The sequence below is a fragment of the Amblyraja radiata genome, chromosome 5, assembly GCF_010909765.2.
Source record: "Amblyraja radiata isolate CabotCenter1 chromosome 5, sAmbRad1.1.pri, whole genome shotgun sequence".
NCBI lineage: Eukaryota > Metazoa > Chordata > Chondrichthyes > Rajiformes > Rajidae > Amblyraja > Amblyraja radiata.
Window position 1 is genome coordinate 63,180,006 of NC_045960.1, and position 17,155 is coordinate 63,197,160.

The window sequence follows — 17,155 nt, forward strand, 5'->3', positions numbered from 1 at the left end:
ACTAGTAAACTTAAATGGCAAAGATTACTGGTGTGGGAAAGAGCAAATTCACATTATTGTGACAAAGAAGTCAATCTAAAGGAAAATTACTGACATATTTTCTAGCATTAGCCTTGCTCTGTGTACAACCAGCCCAAAGCTTTACAAAACTTGGGAGTGTATTGCATTTTTCTATTACAATATTTGATGCTTTTACATTTAGTACATATTAAACTACACAATATTTTTGTTGAGCTGAGAGTATGAATGATGCTGTATAAATGTAGCTTTGTTTCTTTCATGAAATGCAATATGTTTTCATACATTTTGTCTTACAGTTACATAGAAAACATGTCAAACATGCATGTAATAAAACAACAAAATCGGACAATAGGATCACAGTGACAATATAACATAACACTGGCTACATAAATCAATATATACAATACAGATATATTTTGAAAAAAACAGCAATAAAGCTGAAGAATCTATTAAATAGATTCCAGAAATGCTTCGGCAAAGTCTACAAAACAGGTAAAGAATCCAACATGAACTAACAATTCAACTGTTAGGCATTCACTTGATTATTTAATAATAAATGTGCTGTATAACTGCAAATGTGAGTGTGATGATAAATTTTAATTTAAAATCTTTTAAAACTGCCTATTAAAAGAACAGAAAATGATTTTTAAATATTGCAGCATTATCTGCATTAGATCAAAGAAAATCACTCATAATGGGATGCTGCGGGTTTAAATTAACCAATGAGACACAGTGGGGGAGGGGTAATTGCTTGTATGCTGTCATTATGGAAAAACTGCAGTAATGTTCCATGCATTGAAATTTCTAAGATCAAGCAAATTTAATTTTACAATTCATACCACACCACCATCCCCACCCCCACCCCCAACAATCTAGTAAAAGGCTGTGGACAATACCAGACATTTTCTCACATATGAGCAAAATAAAACCATGACGGTCCTCTGTAAACCTAATGCTGAATAGGGAATACCACAAATTAATAGGGTGAAAGCAATGAAAGCTACAGCATTTGGAAAGTGTAATTAATTTTATTAAATTGAATATGACGCATGGTGCTATTGTTGCCTCTAAGTTAAAAGGATGAACATGATAAACCACATCAAAATGTGTTTAAAACACATTTTATACAAAAATATAGCAAACATATGTTCATTACCAAGCTTAGATTTCCTGGAAGACCTCTGATAATTAAAATCTGCATTCAAAGTAAGTGTCTAGTAGTTTCAAGAAATCATGCAGCACCCTGGCAAGGACAAATTTGTATACATTTTAAATATTAGAAGGTATAATCCCATGTCCTCATATTACTTAACTTTGGAATCTAGGCATTAGTTGATTATGAATGACAATCTTAATCATCCCTCTCCCAAAGCAATATGATTTATGCTCATATGTATCTCATCACCATAATTGATTGACTTTATCAACATGCATGAAGTCAGGGACTTTGGATCAAAACTGCTCCATCCTTTTACAATAAGAAGCAAAATCAAAGATGCTCTGCATAAACATTATAAAAACCCTCCAGGTGTCATAATTCACTCGGCTTGAAAACTGATTAAATGATTAAATAAACATAACCACTAAAAGATAATTTTTTTTTTGATCTGCAGGTATCATGAAAACGATCAACCATATTATTCCCCAAGAATGAGGTCCAGTTGATGTATGTAGTTTAACTTATTTCGCAAAAACTGCTTCATTCTTTTAAGAGAATAAATAGGAACAATTGAAAGGCTGCAATTTTAAATTTCTAGCAATCTTACTGAATCAGTGTAAATTATCATTCAAACCATAATTAGATTGGAAATTAAAAATCAAATCTGGAGGTTATTATATTCTTAAAAATAACTGCTGCTTACGGACCATCAGAGACTGCTCACCATTCAAACAGCAGGATGCAGGTCACATGTATCAGAGGAGGGGCATGCTTAAATCTTAAAAAGAATGAATTTTGTAATGCATATTTTCCTTCAACAGACATGGCCGTCTATTGTCTTCTCACTGTGTTAATATGCTGATGTCAGCACTGAGAAAGGGACAGCATTAAAATGGTTATTGAAAATGTTTAATTAACCCTTTTCTTTCAGTTGATCAACAAACAAGGGCATCAGAAAGGTCAAAGGGGAGGGTGGTAATATGAAATGTAATACTTGGACCTTATTTTTTTGATTACTGGGTTAAGGAGAGAAAAGATTAGATAATAAGTGAGAGAAAGAAAGTCATAATGGATGAACAGAACATTTGGTATCTAATCGCAATTGAGCCAAAAGGTGAATTTATGCCAAGGTTATTATGGGGCAAAGAGGTTAAACTTCCAAATGTAATCTCTGCAACACTTGACAAAAACAGTATAACTAAGAAACATAGGAGTTACCTATTGTGAAATAGACCATAAAACACAGGAGAAGAATAAGGGTATTTGGCCCATCGTGTCTGCTCCGCCATTCGATCATAACTGACCTATTTTTCCCATGTCATCCCCATTTTCTTGCTTTCTCCCCATAACCTTTGACGCCGTTACTAATCAAGAACCTATTCGTTTCCACAGATCTCCCCAGACAGGATCTGTCCAGGCACAGATTGTTCACAGATTAATACCACTTGAATTAATACCACTCTACAGAATAGCACCTTACAAATGAAAACCATGCAATGTTGCAATTATCTTTTTGTTTATATTTAGAACAGATGCAGATTTTCAGTTTCAGACCCTCCTCTAATACATTTCTAAAGGTTACCTGACACTTACACAATCCAGAAAATTGAAAATGCCCATGAGAAAAGTTTGTTAAATCATCTAAATTCAACAGCTTAATTTATATGATAATTAATTACGTTATACAGAGTTAGCCAGAACTAAACAAAAAAATTATAAATGTACAACGTAATGATTACAGAAAAATTAGTCAAAACTCTTCTCGATCACAGTACTAGAGCTTTACTCAGATAAGCCGGAAATTTCTGCTTGGGAATATACCTTCTCTTCCAACATTTCCATCATCCATAGATTATGGTTTAACAATAGAATTAACAATAGAATGATATAATCGAGGCCATGGCTGGTGACAGATATGCAAACAACACAGGTGGATAGAAGTATGAAAGTAGCAGGACCTTCTGAATCATTGATCACAAGACACGAGTCACAGTAATTTGTCAGTGTCCTGCATTCTGCATAGAATGTATGAACAAATGTGTTCTACTGGCAACGATTTTCAAACTTGGCAGCAATCATGCATACTTTTTCAACGGGAATGGGGCTGAGAAGACACAACTGTAGAGTGTGCAAGCCTCATTAAAGACAGTCCAACTTGCCAAAACCAAGCATTCCTGCAACTACACCTTTTTCTCTCTCTCTCTCTCTCTCTCTTATTCCTCAAAGCGCTTCTTAAGATCTTTCTCTTCAAATGAGCATTTGCCCGAATATCTCCCGTTTTCCATTTTTGATTGTTAGTACTCCTGTGAAGCACCTTGTCTATTTTAGTCAGCGTTTCTAGTTGATAGCACATGTAATAGTAACAATTCTACTGAAATTGCTGTTCTTTCAATTATTTTTTACTTATTTGTTAACTTTTCAGGATCTATGCATCGCTGGCAAGCAAGCATTTATTGCCCATCCATAATAGCGCTAGTGAAAGTGGTGGTGAACCACCCTCTTGAACTACTATAGTCCTTCAAGTGAAATCACTCTAATAATGCTATTAGACAGCAAGTCTTCGATTTGAACTCATTAACAACGAAGGACCAGCAATATATTTTCACATCAGGAAACTGAGACTTCAAGGGCAAAATACAGGTGGCAATGTTGCTTTGCACCTGCAGTATTTGTCTTAGCATCTAAGCACCAATTATTCAATACATCTTGAAGGCAATCACAAAACTTTGTCAAACTGAAACGAGACCTACATTCTCAACCGTGATCAGTTCTGCCTATAATCTGCTCTGATGGCAAAAATTTGACTGACTCTTTTCCATCTGCCTCAGAAAGCAAAGATCAGATTGGACAGTCTGTAGCAAATTGCATGTCTGATACATAGATACATAGAAAATAGGTGCAGGAGTAGGCCATTCGGCCCTTCGAGCCTGCACCGCCATTCAATCTGATCATGGCTGATCATCCAACTCAGTATCCCGTACCTGTCTTCTCTCCATACCCCCTGATCCCTTTAGCCACAAGGGCCACAAGGGCCACATCTAACTCAGGAACACTCAGGAACACATCTATCTAAGGAATTCCTTGATGGGACGTTGGAAAATTAATCCGCAGCAAACGTATGCATTGCCTCAACAATGGATCCCCCTTTAGTCACATTAGTACTACAACATTTACAAACACAAAAAGGTTTGCATTCATTCATCTCCAAGTTGTATATGAGCACTCATACAGCATTCTCCAAATCAATGGCAAGTAACCTGGAAATTATTCATTGGCATTGCTGACGAGGCCTACACTTATTGCTCACCGTTATAAGCAGTAACACTTTGTCACAGAAATAGTTAAGAGTCAATCATATAGTTGCAGTTTTGAAGACACAAATAGATCAATCTGGATAAGAATGGCAAATTGTTCTCTAAGGAACAATAAAAAGGCAGATGGCATTTCACTGATAATCTGATAGATTCATTGTTATCATTACTGGTATTAGATTTGTATTCTGGGTTATTCAATTAACTTAATTTAACTCCTCAGCTGTCAGCATGGAATTCAAACAAATTCTCCAGATCATTGGTTCAGATCTCTAGATTATTAGTTCAGTAACTACCATTTCCTGCCACAGTGCATTTATTCTGGTCCAGTCAACTGTCCCTCTTTTGTTTAACATTTTTCCCTCTAATTGGAAAAATTCTGCCTAACCAAAGCTTTCCAAAAGTTCTTGTGTAACAGCAGAATTCACAGGGTGCAACAGGAGGAAAAGTATATGCCTCCACAAGGATACAAAGTTTGGCTATAAGGAAAACCGCTATTTCAATTTTGGAAACCTCCACAGGGAGCTCAGCATGAAGCCTGGTCATTTTATCCCCCAAAGAACTGCCGTTGAGGCAACATCTGTGGAAGGAATGGGCAGACGATAGTTTCAGATTGTGGGTAGATAAAAGTGCTGGAGAAAGTCAGCGGGTGCAGCAGCATCTATGGAGCGAAGGAAATAGGCAACATTTCAGGCCGAAACCCTACTTCAGACTGATGTTGGGTCGGGGGGGAAGAAGAGAGGGGAAAGGAAGAGGAGGAGCCAGAGAGCTGAAGGAGAGCTGAGAAGGGGAGGAGACAGCAAGGGCTACCGGAAATTGGAGAAGTCAATGTTCATGCCGCTAGGGTGCAAACTGCCCAAGCGGAATATGAGGTGCTGCTCCTCCAATTTCCAGTGGTACTCACTCTGGCCATGGAGGAGGCCCAGGCCAGAAAGGTCGGATTCGGAATGGGAGGGGGAATTGAAGTGCTGAGCCACAGGGAGATCAGGTTGGTTAATGCGGTGTTCGGACGCCAAGCCTACGCGGCGAAACGAACGCCAAGCCTACGCTTGGTCTCATCGATGTAGATCAGCTGACATCTAGAGCAGCGGATGCAATAGATGAGATTGGAGGAGGTGCAGGTGAACCTCTGTCGCACCTGGAACGACTGCTTGGGTCCTTGAATGGAGTCGAGGGGGGAGGTAAAGCGACAAGTGTAGCATCTCTTGCGGTTGCAAGCGAAAGTGCCCGGGGAGGGGGTGGTGCGGGTGGAAAGGGAAGAATTGACCAGGGAGTTACGGAGGGAGCGGTCTTTGCGGAAAGCAGGGAGGGGGGGGAGATGGGAAAATAGGGCGAGTGGTGGGGTCACGTTGGAGGTGGCGAAAATGACGGAGGACTATTTGTTGTATGTGACGGCTAGTGGGGTGGAAGGTGAGGACTAGGGGGACTCTGCCCTTGTTACGAGTGGGGGAATGGGGAGAGAGAGCAGTGTTACGGGGTATTGAAGAGACCCCGGTGAGAGCCTCATCTATAATAGGACAGGGGAACCCCCGTTCCCTGAAGAATGAGGACATTTCCGATGCCCTGGTGTGGAACACCTCATCCTGGGAGCAGATGCGGCATAGACAGAGGAATTGGGAGTAGGGGATGGAGTCCTTACAGGAAGCAGGGTGGGAAGAGGTGTAGTCTAGATAGCCATGGGAGTCAGTGGGTTTATAGTGGATGTCGGTCAGAAGTCTATCACCTGCTTATCAGATTGTGACCATTCTTCAGACTGATGCAGCAGGGAACAGAAATCTGAGAAAGATAGGTGGGTGGTGGAGCAAAGCCTGGCAAGTGATGGGTGAATATAGATGAATATAGGGAAGTTGATTGGTAGATGAGTGGAGTAAGTTACAAAGGCTAGAGGAGAAAAATAAAAAAGGGAGTCAGTTAAGGAAAGACCACGAGGAGTGAAATCTAAAGCTGGAGGGAGGAAAAGAGTGGAAAGACTCAGATGGGAGTGAGCAAGGGGGAGGGGTGGAAAAAAGGGGTTTAAAGAGTAATATGAGACATGGAGATGGGAGACAAGCAAACAGAGAAGGGGCAAGGTGCAATGTCTTGGGTGGTAGAATTGGGAGAATAGAGTTGGAAGCATTGTGTTTGCACTGGGGTGGGTGGGGGCCAGAGGGAAGAGAGTGGGTGTATTACTTGAAATTGTGAAATTCAATGGTCACCCTATTAGGTTGTAGACTACCTTAGCAGAATATGAGATGCTGCTTTTCCATTTTGCGTATGACCTTACTCTGGCAATGGAGAAGCCCAAGGTCTGAAAGGTCGCTATGGGAATAGGAAGGAGAGTTAAAATAGTTAGCAACCAGGAGCTTCAGAACGTTTCAGGTCGCCTCCTCTATGCTTGGTCCCACAGATGTAAAGGAGGCCACATCAGGAGCACCAAATGCAATTGGCGAGGTTGGAATAGGTTTTCCAGTGTGCTCAATAAATGTCACGGGAAAGAAAGGAAAGCAGGATCGTGGTGAGCTGAAAGAAAGTGCGGTAAGTGGGACCTTGCAGAGCTAATGGGAGTGCAGGGAACAGACCTGGAGAGTTTAAAGGGAGTTCAGAAAGTAGTGCCCCGATTGACTCAGAGCGAGCACAGCCCCGGTGAGCTTCCAGGATGCACGAGAAGTGGGGACCTGGTGTTATGAGAAATCAGATTAAAAGGGCTCCAGTGAGTTTCGAGGGAACATGGGGCTCCAGTGATGTGCAGCAAGGCCCCAGTGAGTATAAAGGGGGTCATGGAATCATGCTGAAAGAGGCAGAATTTATGAAGAATATTTCATTGAATATCAAGGCTTGTGGGCAGGAAGCGAGAACCAGGAAACTTCATCTTACCTCTGACACAAGAGATGCTAAGAGCAAAGAATTGGGAAATGGATGAGATCTTGATGGGATGAGCTATTTATTGTAGGCATACCTATTAATTGTAGGCGATCTCTGAATTGCAGGGTGGGTGGGTACATATCCCTATTTCTTGGTCCATATCATGATTTTCCATGACACAGAGCCATGTCATCTGTGCATGCATCAGGAAGCAGATATTATTGTCCAGGTGGTCCAGCACAGAGTTGAGAACCAGCCAGATTACACCTCCTTTTGATCTATTGTGGTGGTAGGCAAATTGTAGTGGTATAGGGTCTTGCTAAGGTAGAAGTTGCCAGGCGCATTAACCAACTTCTCAGGTACGTCATCTTCAAATGCATAATTCTACAGTCACTAGACTGGCTTCTTCTACAATACTAATTATGAAAAATTCCAACTTTTCTCAGTAATACTCCAGAAAACATTTCATTTTATGTACCACTAACTTTCTTTAGCTCTGTTTGGCCTGAATTCACTGTTCCTGTGTAAGTTAATAATTAGATTCTGGTTTGATTCCATATCCCTCCCTGCTGAGAAACCAGGCGCCAGAATTAATTAAATATTACTTTCATACATATGAATTCAGATAGGAAGCTCCCAAATAAATATGAAGTAAAAGATTAAGTGTTATATTTTGTATACTCCTCACGAACTACAACAAAAGTAGTGAAATAGAAAACATGATATTAAAAAGTGATACAAGAAAGAAAAAATAAATACAAATTAGATACAACTGTAGAGTATGATGATGCAGAGAATAAATATTTTGTTTCAGTTACTGCTGAATTTGCAAGACAGAGTGCAGAGTGCCCCCAAAAGAGACAGACAGGTTAGAGACAAGAGATGGTATTCAAAGAAAGGAACAAACTAAAGGGCCTGTCCCAATTACACGTCCTTGGCTCGCAAATTTACGCGATCTCATGGTCGCTTGAGGCGTACGAGCACCGTATGGCCGCCCGGGGCCCGTAAGCACGGAAGGGTATGGAGTTGTGCAGGGCCGGTCCTGACATCGCGAGGGGCTCCAAAGTTCTTGCAGTGAACAAAATCTTCGAGTGCCAACGGCCTGTCGCGGAACTGACGGCCAAAGTGGGACGCAACGTCTCACCTTCAACAGCAGCAGAAGCAGGCAGACGATCGCCGAACTCGGCCTGGGGCTCACGGCCGTTGCGGTCCGGATCCGCCCCCACTTCTACTCCCACAGCGGGGCCAAGAAAATTGAAGATAAGACACAAAATGCAACAGTAACTCAGCGGGACCGGCAGCACCTCTGGAGAGAAGCAATGGGTGACGTTTCGAGTCAAGACCCTTCTTTTCAGACTGAAGAAGGGTCTCGACACGAAACACCACCCATTTCTTCTCTCCAGAGTTGCTGCCGGTCCCGCTGAGTTACTCCAGCTGTGTGTCCATCTTCAAATGACGTCACGCGCTCCAGATGGCTGTGCGTACGCATGTAATCGCGCCCGACCTTCGCTCGACCGTCTCGGCTCAACGCGACCACGAGGTCGCGTAATTTGCGTGCCAAGGACACGTAAGTGGGACAGGCCCTTTAAGCTTGAATTATCTCCCCAAACCACCATTGCATCACTAAACTATAGAAGTATAGAACATAGAACAAAATATAGCACAAGAACAGGCCCTATGATCCACCATGTCTGTGCCAAACATAATGCCATGATAAACTAATCCCCATCAGCCTACACGTTCTTTACCCCTCCATATCCATGTACCTATCCGAAAGCCTCTTTATGGGCCTGTCCCACTTAGGCGACGTTTTAGGCGACTGCAGGAAACTATGCAGTCGCCACATGTTCGCGGGTGGTTGCCGGGGAGTCGCCTTCATGGTCGTTAGGAGTTCCCGCATTCTGGGAACTAGTTGCGGCCTCATTATGGTCACCGCAAATTTTTCAACATGTTGAAAAATTAGCTGCAACCAGAATGAAGCCGCCTTGGAGAGTAGCGAGAATTCTCGTGCCGTAGGTGGGTCGCCAGGTGGTCCTAGTGTGTTGCCATGTGGTCGGAGGTGCTCGTAGGTTGTAGACAGTGCTGACCGAAGAATTTCATTGGATCATTGGGGGAAAAAAACGTAAGCAGTAGTTTTCAGAACCAAGGATAACCGACCGGTAATGTTAAATGTCCACCGAGCTTCACGGCCGTGTTTCTCTGACTTCTTAAAAGTTGTCTCTACTCATTCTCTCTCCTCTCCCCCCCCCCCCCTTTTAAACGACTTACCGTACACTGTGCTTTAGCCATCTTAATTACAGCGCCAACCTTCCTGTTCATCACGATGTGTGTCCGCATCACCTTGGTTTGCACCGTGTGAATTTCACTCAAACAGCGCTCCCTCCGCTTGCCCTGTCCCCCGCCTGCATAACGGGCCGGTGAAGGAAGCGATGTGTGTGTGTGCAACTTGGCAGTCGCCTGAAAAATCGCCTAAGTGGGACAAGCCCATAAATGTCACTATCGTATCTGCCACCTCCACCATCCTGACAGCACATTCCAGGCATGCACCGCTCTCTGGGTAAAAAAACCTTGTCCCGCAAATCTCCTCTACCACCGGGTGGCGCCAGCAATGGCTGCGTCGCCAACAGTCTGTCTGTCGCTTCCTTCTTTGTGTTTAATAGTATGTGTTAAATGTATGTTTTTAGTGTTCATTAGCTCATTTTATGGGGGGAGGGGGGGGAGGGGGATGGGGGGAACTTTTTTAAATCTCTTAACTCGATGGAGATGCAATTCTTTTCCGTATTGTATCTCCGTCCGCACTGCGGCCTAACATCGTGGAGTTGTCGGCCTTTACTGGAGACCGACTTTTGAGAGCTCCACCACGGGGAATCTACGGGATTTTAACATCATGGAGCCCACGAACCCTTTGCCAGGGATCGACCTCGGTGCTCCAACCATAGGTGTTTGCGGACTTAACATCATGGAGCTCGCGGTCTCTGGTCAGAGACCGACTTTGGGAACTCCAAGCCACAGGAGCTTCGACCGCCTCGACGAGGGAGTTTTGATCGTCCCAACGCCGAAGCTTCGATTGCCCCGACATGGACGTCGACCGCCCCGACGCGGGAGCTTCGACCATCGGCTGCGGGAACTTCGAGCTTGTAGCTAATACCTCGTAATCCAGACAGAATTCACCCTGAACTGGAATCATCCCTTTAAGGATATATTTCTCAAAATCAATTTTCTTCATGCATTTTGTGTATTTTTAATTGCTGACAGTGCAAAAAATCGTTTTATCATTCCATTTTTGATTAAGAATCTCATTCAACTTACAGCACCATCTGTGGAAATTAAACTGTATATAATACAAATTCTCCACAATTTATGCTTAACACCATACCACCTCGGTGTTTGGACTTCAGATGAAATGACATCAGGACTGCATTGCTGCCTGTTAGTAGCAGAAGCACCAATACATGGTTAATTAACAATTGTAATGAGTTAGTTTTTGAGTACAAGCCCAGACAGTGGAAAAACCTGCCTCCAACGTTTTGCTGTATTTAACTGTGCCTATACTGGACAATAAATTATACAGCCAATTTGCTTACAATCTATATAAACAAACCACACCATTCCTCTGCACGTAATAGGTATAACAAATGATAAATTTCCAATTCTGCATACACTGGAGTATTTAGCTGATGGGGAATTTAGAAAATGTTTTTAATAATTTTCTATAGAACAATTGTTTAATGAAAGACATTTCCATTTAGTAAGAGTGCTACACAGATGCCCAGTTATTTTCTACAATACACTACAGTGGTTATATGTCACTATACAACTTCCATGTCATTGGACTGCTGCAACTCAAATCCCTAATACAATACCACATTAACCACAAATAGTGTATAAATTCGCACTGCAGTAAGTCATTATATTTAAAACCTGTGCTATCAGAATCACTTTAGACTGATGGAAATAATTTATATTCAAGACCCATCCACTCAGTGATCTACTAAATTAGACATGCCAATGAAGCTAACTTTATGCAACAAATCTCCAAGCTCTTGTTAAATGTTTTTCACTTAGATAAACAAAATCATAATCTTGATTCATTCAGCTTCAAAATAATCTACATACAAAAATAAGGTTAAATCCTACCTGAACCCTTTCATTATAGGCAACCATTTGCTCCTGTTTCTCCCTCTCAAAAGAAAACTGATGTGCTGTGCTTCTAGCTACATGCATGTTGTTACTCCATGGACATGGGTTTACAAAGGCATTTGATACAAGACAATCATAAAAAGGTGAGAATGTACAAAAAATAGCCAGATTCCCAAACTTCGTTTTTGCTGTACCCCAATGCAGAGATAGTTTGCCAATCTAATTAGAATTGCTTTTAAAAAATGTCCTTATAAAAGAACTGTGGATTCTATTCTTGTTTCTAACATACAAAACTGCATGCCTCTAGTATGAAAACCTAGACATAAGCCACTACAAACAGGCCATGGTTTTCAAATGCATATAAAATCATTAGTTGTTGAACTGAATAAAACAGTTTGCTAACTTTTTCAATAGTGCTATATTTTCACGAATGAAGCTGCAATTTTCACAACTGAATAAACAATTTTGAAAACTAAAATTTAAAAATGATTGCTTTTCAATAAAACCTCTAGTATACACCTCATTTGTATTATTAGAAAGCCCTTGCAACACAGTGGAGTCTCAACTTCAATTTTCAAAAGCTTTTTGTATTTTATTCTGGCCAATTTAAAAAAAGAATGTCAAAAGAATAACTCTTGTCATAACAGGATGAGATTAATAATAGAAACTGAAGTAAATCAGTTCCTTATAATTTATAAATTTGAATACTGGCCTAAGAGTTCAGGTCTTTACGGAACTCCCCTGAAAAGAGCAACCAATATCACAACCATAATACGATAGAAATACGAGGGATTTTTCGCACACTGTTACAAGCTTTTCTTAAGCAAATTAAGCCATATTCCCATGGAGAAAATACTGTCAAAGGTAAAATAAAATGTAAAGTAGGAATTTCTAACATGGATAAACATTCACAATGCTTGTTGGGCATTGTTCGTTCAATTGTTGCTAGTACACATTGAAGCGCAGACTCCATGCCAAACAGCAATCCCTTTTTTACCCTGCCTTTTAATAATCCATCACCATCTTTCCATGCTGCCACGCTAAAACTCATCCAAGCTGCCTAACCTGAATGAAATGCAGCCAATAATAAATATAAATAATCAATCAGTATTAGGCTCACACATCCTCCTACAGTTAAAAAGCAACAATTAACAGTTAATCGGTTAAAAATGGACAGTCAGGACACAAATTATTGGTCACACTAACCATTCACTCCCCGAGTCTGTGAAAACAAAAGTTCAAGATTTCAGTCCTGTAGCAGTAATTTTGCCCCATGGTATTTTGCGCCTTAGCGAGAGGGTGGGGGTTTACAAGAGGGTGGGGGAGGAGAAGAAACAAAACACAGCAAGCAAACAAAAGGAGGCAGTTTCAATTCAGCTGTGCCAAGTATTGGCTGCTTTTCTTTGCACTCTCAGCATGGCACCCTTCCCAAGCATCTTGGCATCGCTCCAGCCAATGCCAGTCTGTCCAATCCAGTTCCCAAAAGGTACCAACCTGGATCATTTCGGATATAAACAAGATCATCCGAGCTGCCACCGGATTCTGGCAGAATTCAGCTCTGGAGCTGCTAACTTCCTCACAACCTTCAATCTTTTTCATACCGATCTGCTGTGCAATAACATGCCACTGAAAGTTTATTATTAAAAAGAGAGAGTTCAGAAGAACTAGAGATCACGCAGCGCAAGTGAGCCACTCGTGTTTCTTTCTTTCCCCCCCTCTCTCACTGGAACTGTCCATACGCAACACAAGCACCACCTGCAGATTGGAGTGCTTTGGTGGCCAACCAGTGGGCAGACTTCTAAATACCAGCTCCTGTCTCAACTCTCAATGCATCCTGGGTAATCTCAGAGTGGCAATCCTTTAATGTTTATTTCATGAAAGAATCCATGTACCTTACTGGACTCCTTGCACACAAGATTGGCATCATCAGCTTATCAGTACCTACATGTAGCATAATTATAACATCTCCCAGCTGCAAAAAGGTCATCAGTATTCAGTCATTTAAATTATTTAGCAGCCTTGTTACAAAGATGCACATTGCTACTTATAAAAGCACGAGTAAAGCAAGTTTATTGAAAATAACAGATACATGAATATTAAATTAAATATTAAAATGCAGTCAAGCAGGTAAATTGGACCTATTGGACATTTTAGACAGTTGCTTTCTAAGATTTACAAGAATTTGCCACTGATATTTATCAGAACCAATTGGCATCAGAGTGGACAACCCGCTCAATGGCAACAACCTGCATACTGCAATGGCAGCAATTGTACCATCAAATTACAACAGGGAAGATTCAGCAAAACCACAATTGTCCAAGGAAATCTTTTGTGCTCCAGTTGATTCAAGACACAAATAAGGAGTCACGTCCTCTTTTATGAAAAGCAACATCACAGCACGGAGAATAACAATGTAGCGCTTCTTTGCCCTCTACATGAGCTGCGCCCCAGGTTCGTAAACTTTAATTCCCTTATAGGTGTTTTACTGGTGTTTCTCACACAGATATTCAAAAAAAAACAACACTCAATAAATCAATCTTTTATAGTACCTTTAAGTATTAATTACTATGTGGGCCCACACACTCACTCACACAAGCCGGGAACATTAAAAACAAAACAAGAATAACCCCACGTTGCAGGCCTGGTCGAAGCTGGAGAGCGTCGCGGCCAAATACAGTGGAAGCCGACAAGTGCACAGTGCAGAAGCTCACAAGATGGCGAGGAGTTGACTGACCAGAGAGGACCCCATGTGGCAGAAATCTTCCTTCTCCCTCGTTGTCTCCAGGGCTCAGCTAACCGCTGCTCTCACTCTCATCGTAATCACAAAGTCCAAACAGCGACAGTCTTTAATCCACCCCTCCGAGCTGAAGGGGTAGCAGTTAGCCTAGGCTTCTTCTGTCTTCTTCTGGACTTCTTCTCTCTCTCCTGGACTTCAATTACCCACAATTCCCAGCTCCCGCCCCCAAACCAATCACCACACAGGAAAAATGATCGAACTCATTTACAACAAATCAAATGCAGAACACATATTCACAGCAAAACCTATATAAATCTCTTAATAAGAAAAACTAATGAAGTTACACAGGGCTACACCCTCCCCCTGCTAAACGTCTGATGTCCCTATCAGGCTAACCTACTGTGCACTAAACACATCTGCTTACTTGGGCTCTTTAGATGGATTCTGAACTTAACGTTAATCTTGGTTCACTAGTGCCTGTGGTCTCTGTGTCACAGCATATTTGAATAATCAGGCCTCTATAAACTATCGTCACAGGTCTGTCAGTCGGCTGTGCAAGTTTGTCATAACTGAGGCGTAGGACAGGTTTCACAAGCCGTTTGGCACAGGGTGTCTGGGAGGACTCAGCAACCACAGCCGAGGTGCTAGGGGTAGGGACGTCTCCCTCCCCCAGCTCTGTGTCCACCACAGAGTCTTGGTGTGGCTGTAAGGGTTCTTCCAGATCTTCTGTTGCTACTGGCAGTTCATCCACTTGATCCTCCTCTTCAGGTGAGTCATGATCATTGGAGCAGACGCTGATAGCTGCATCTATCATGATCGGACCATGTCTGTGTTCAGCCTCCAGGCCTTGGGTTTGCGGACGTAGACAGAGTTTTAGCTGGGGTAAGTAGTAATTACTCTCCTCTTCAGACTCTGAAGTCTGGTCCTCTTGACTCACATGTTCTGGGTTTTGGGCTTGCGGACGTAGACAAAGCTTTAGCTGGGGTAAGTAGTAATTACTCTCCTCTTCAGACTCTGAAGTCGGTGGCTCTTGACTCACATGTTCTGGGTTTTGGGCTTGACACTTTACTTTCTGTGCTCTGGTTACTGGTTTCTTTGGTTGTGTTTTCCTCTCTGCAGGAGTAGGCAGTCTTACCAAGTAACCAATGGGAAGCAAGTGATCTCTGTGCATTGTTTTCACTGTGCCTGTTCCTCTCTCTGGTTTCACACGATACACCGGAAGATTGGGCAACTGTGCTATCACCACATAGGGCAAGGGGTTCCATCTGTCCTGTAGCTTGTGTTTTCCAGTGATGCCAAGATTGCGAACCAGGACACGGTCTCCTTCTTGCAGTGTCTGATTTCTCACTCTTGCATCATAGAGTCTTTTGTTCCGTTCATGGTTTTTGGAAGCTGCTTCAGCTGCTAGCTGGTAAGCATCCCGCAACTCTTTTTTCATTTTGGCCACATATTGGTGATGCTTAAGACCATCCTCTTCCTCCCAACCAATGCCAAAATAAAGATCCACTGGTAGCCGCGCCTCTCTCCCGAACATTAAAAAGTAGGGTGAGTACCCTGTTGCATCATTTCGGGTGCTGTTATAAGCATGCACTAGCTGGCTTATATGTTGGCTCCATTTGGGCTTTAGAGCTGGATCAAGGGTGCCAAGCATGGACAGGAGAGTACGATTGAATCTCTCAGGTTGGGGGTCTCCCTGAGGGTGGTACGGAGAGGTTCTCGACTTGCGAATGCCCAGCATGGTCAGGAGCTCTTTGATAATTTTGCTCTCAAAGTCCCGACCCTGATCTGAGTGGATGCGTGCTGGCAGTCCGTAGTGAACAAAGAACTTTTCAAAGAGGACTTTAGCCACGGTGAGGGCCTTTTGATCATTGGTCGGGAATGCCTGAGCATACCTTGTGTAATGATCTGTGATGACCAGCACATTGGCAATGCCTTTGGAGTCGGGCTCAATAGAAAGGAAATCCATGCAGACCAAGTCCAACGGTCCATTACTCGTGATCTGTTGCATAGGGGCAGCTCTGAAGGGACTTCCGGGCCACACATCTCCCACAGTTCTGGATGTAGGTTGCAATCTCAGAGGCCATTTTGGGGCCAGTAAAATCGGTTTCTGACAAACTCTGTGGTTCTTTCAATGCCGAGGTGACCAATGTCGTCGTGCATGGACTTCAGAACCATTGATTTGTACTGAGCAGGTAAGATAAGCTGACTCACCTCTCTTCCAGAGGGTCTCTTAATGACTCTGTACAGGAGGTCACACTTTATCCGAAGCTTGGAACTTTCTCGCTGCAGCAAGGCGACATCAGCATTTGGATGTTTAGGAGCTGGGTCACATTTGCCTAGCTTCACTTGAGACATTACCACACTGATGACAGGGTCTAATCTCTGGGCCTCTATCAGTTCTTTACGGCTCAACTGCTCAAGCTCATTTCCTTCCACTTGAGTGAGGTAGGAATAAACAGCAGGAATAGCATCAGGGGAAGCACCTAGTTGGTCGACACATCTAGTGGTGCTTTCGCCGGGACCACATGCAGCGATTCTTCGGCAGAGAGCTTTCATCCCAGAAGTAGGAACATCCACCCATCCATCCTCTGTCTCCTGATGATTTCTGGAAAGCAAGTCCGCATCAATGTTTTCACGACCAGGCTTATACTGAACGTTGAAGTCATAGGTGGAGAGGGCAGCTAGCCACCTGTGGCCTGTGGCATTAAGCCTGGCAGTGGTTAAAACATACGTGAGCGGATTATTATCCGTTCTCACAGTGAATTTGGTGCCATACAAATAATCATGGAATTTATCGACTACCGCCCACTTCAAAGCTAAAAATTCTAGCTGGTGGATGGGATAGTTCCGCTCTGACTGGCTGAGCTTGCGACTGTCGAAAGCAACTGGACGGAGTCCTTCAGGATGCTCTTGATTCAATACAGCTCCCAGGCCATTCAGGCTTGC

At 42.6% G+C, this 17,155-nt stretch overlaps 1 protein-coding gene across 4 annotated transcripts in view; it reads right to left on the minus strand.

Moving 5' to 3' along the window:
- Positions 1-17,155, minus strand: part of msra (methionine sulfoxide reductase A) — a 298,069-nt gene that overhangs the window by 240,537 nt on the left and 40,377 nt on the right. The window contains exon 1 of one of the 4 annotated variants that reach the window (XM_033021382.1): positions 12,679-12,739. The exons of the other annotated variants lie outside the window; for them this stretch is intronic. The gene's annotated coding sequence lies outside the window, so the exon portion shown is untranslated. Of the gene's footprint in view, positions 1-12,678; positions 12,740-17,155 lie in introns of those variants that run through there. 4 annotated transcript variants of the gene reach the window in all.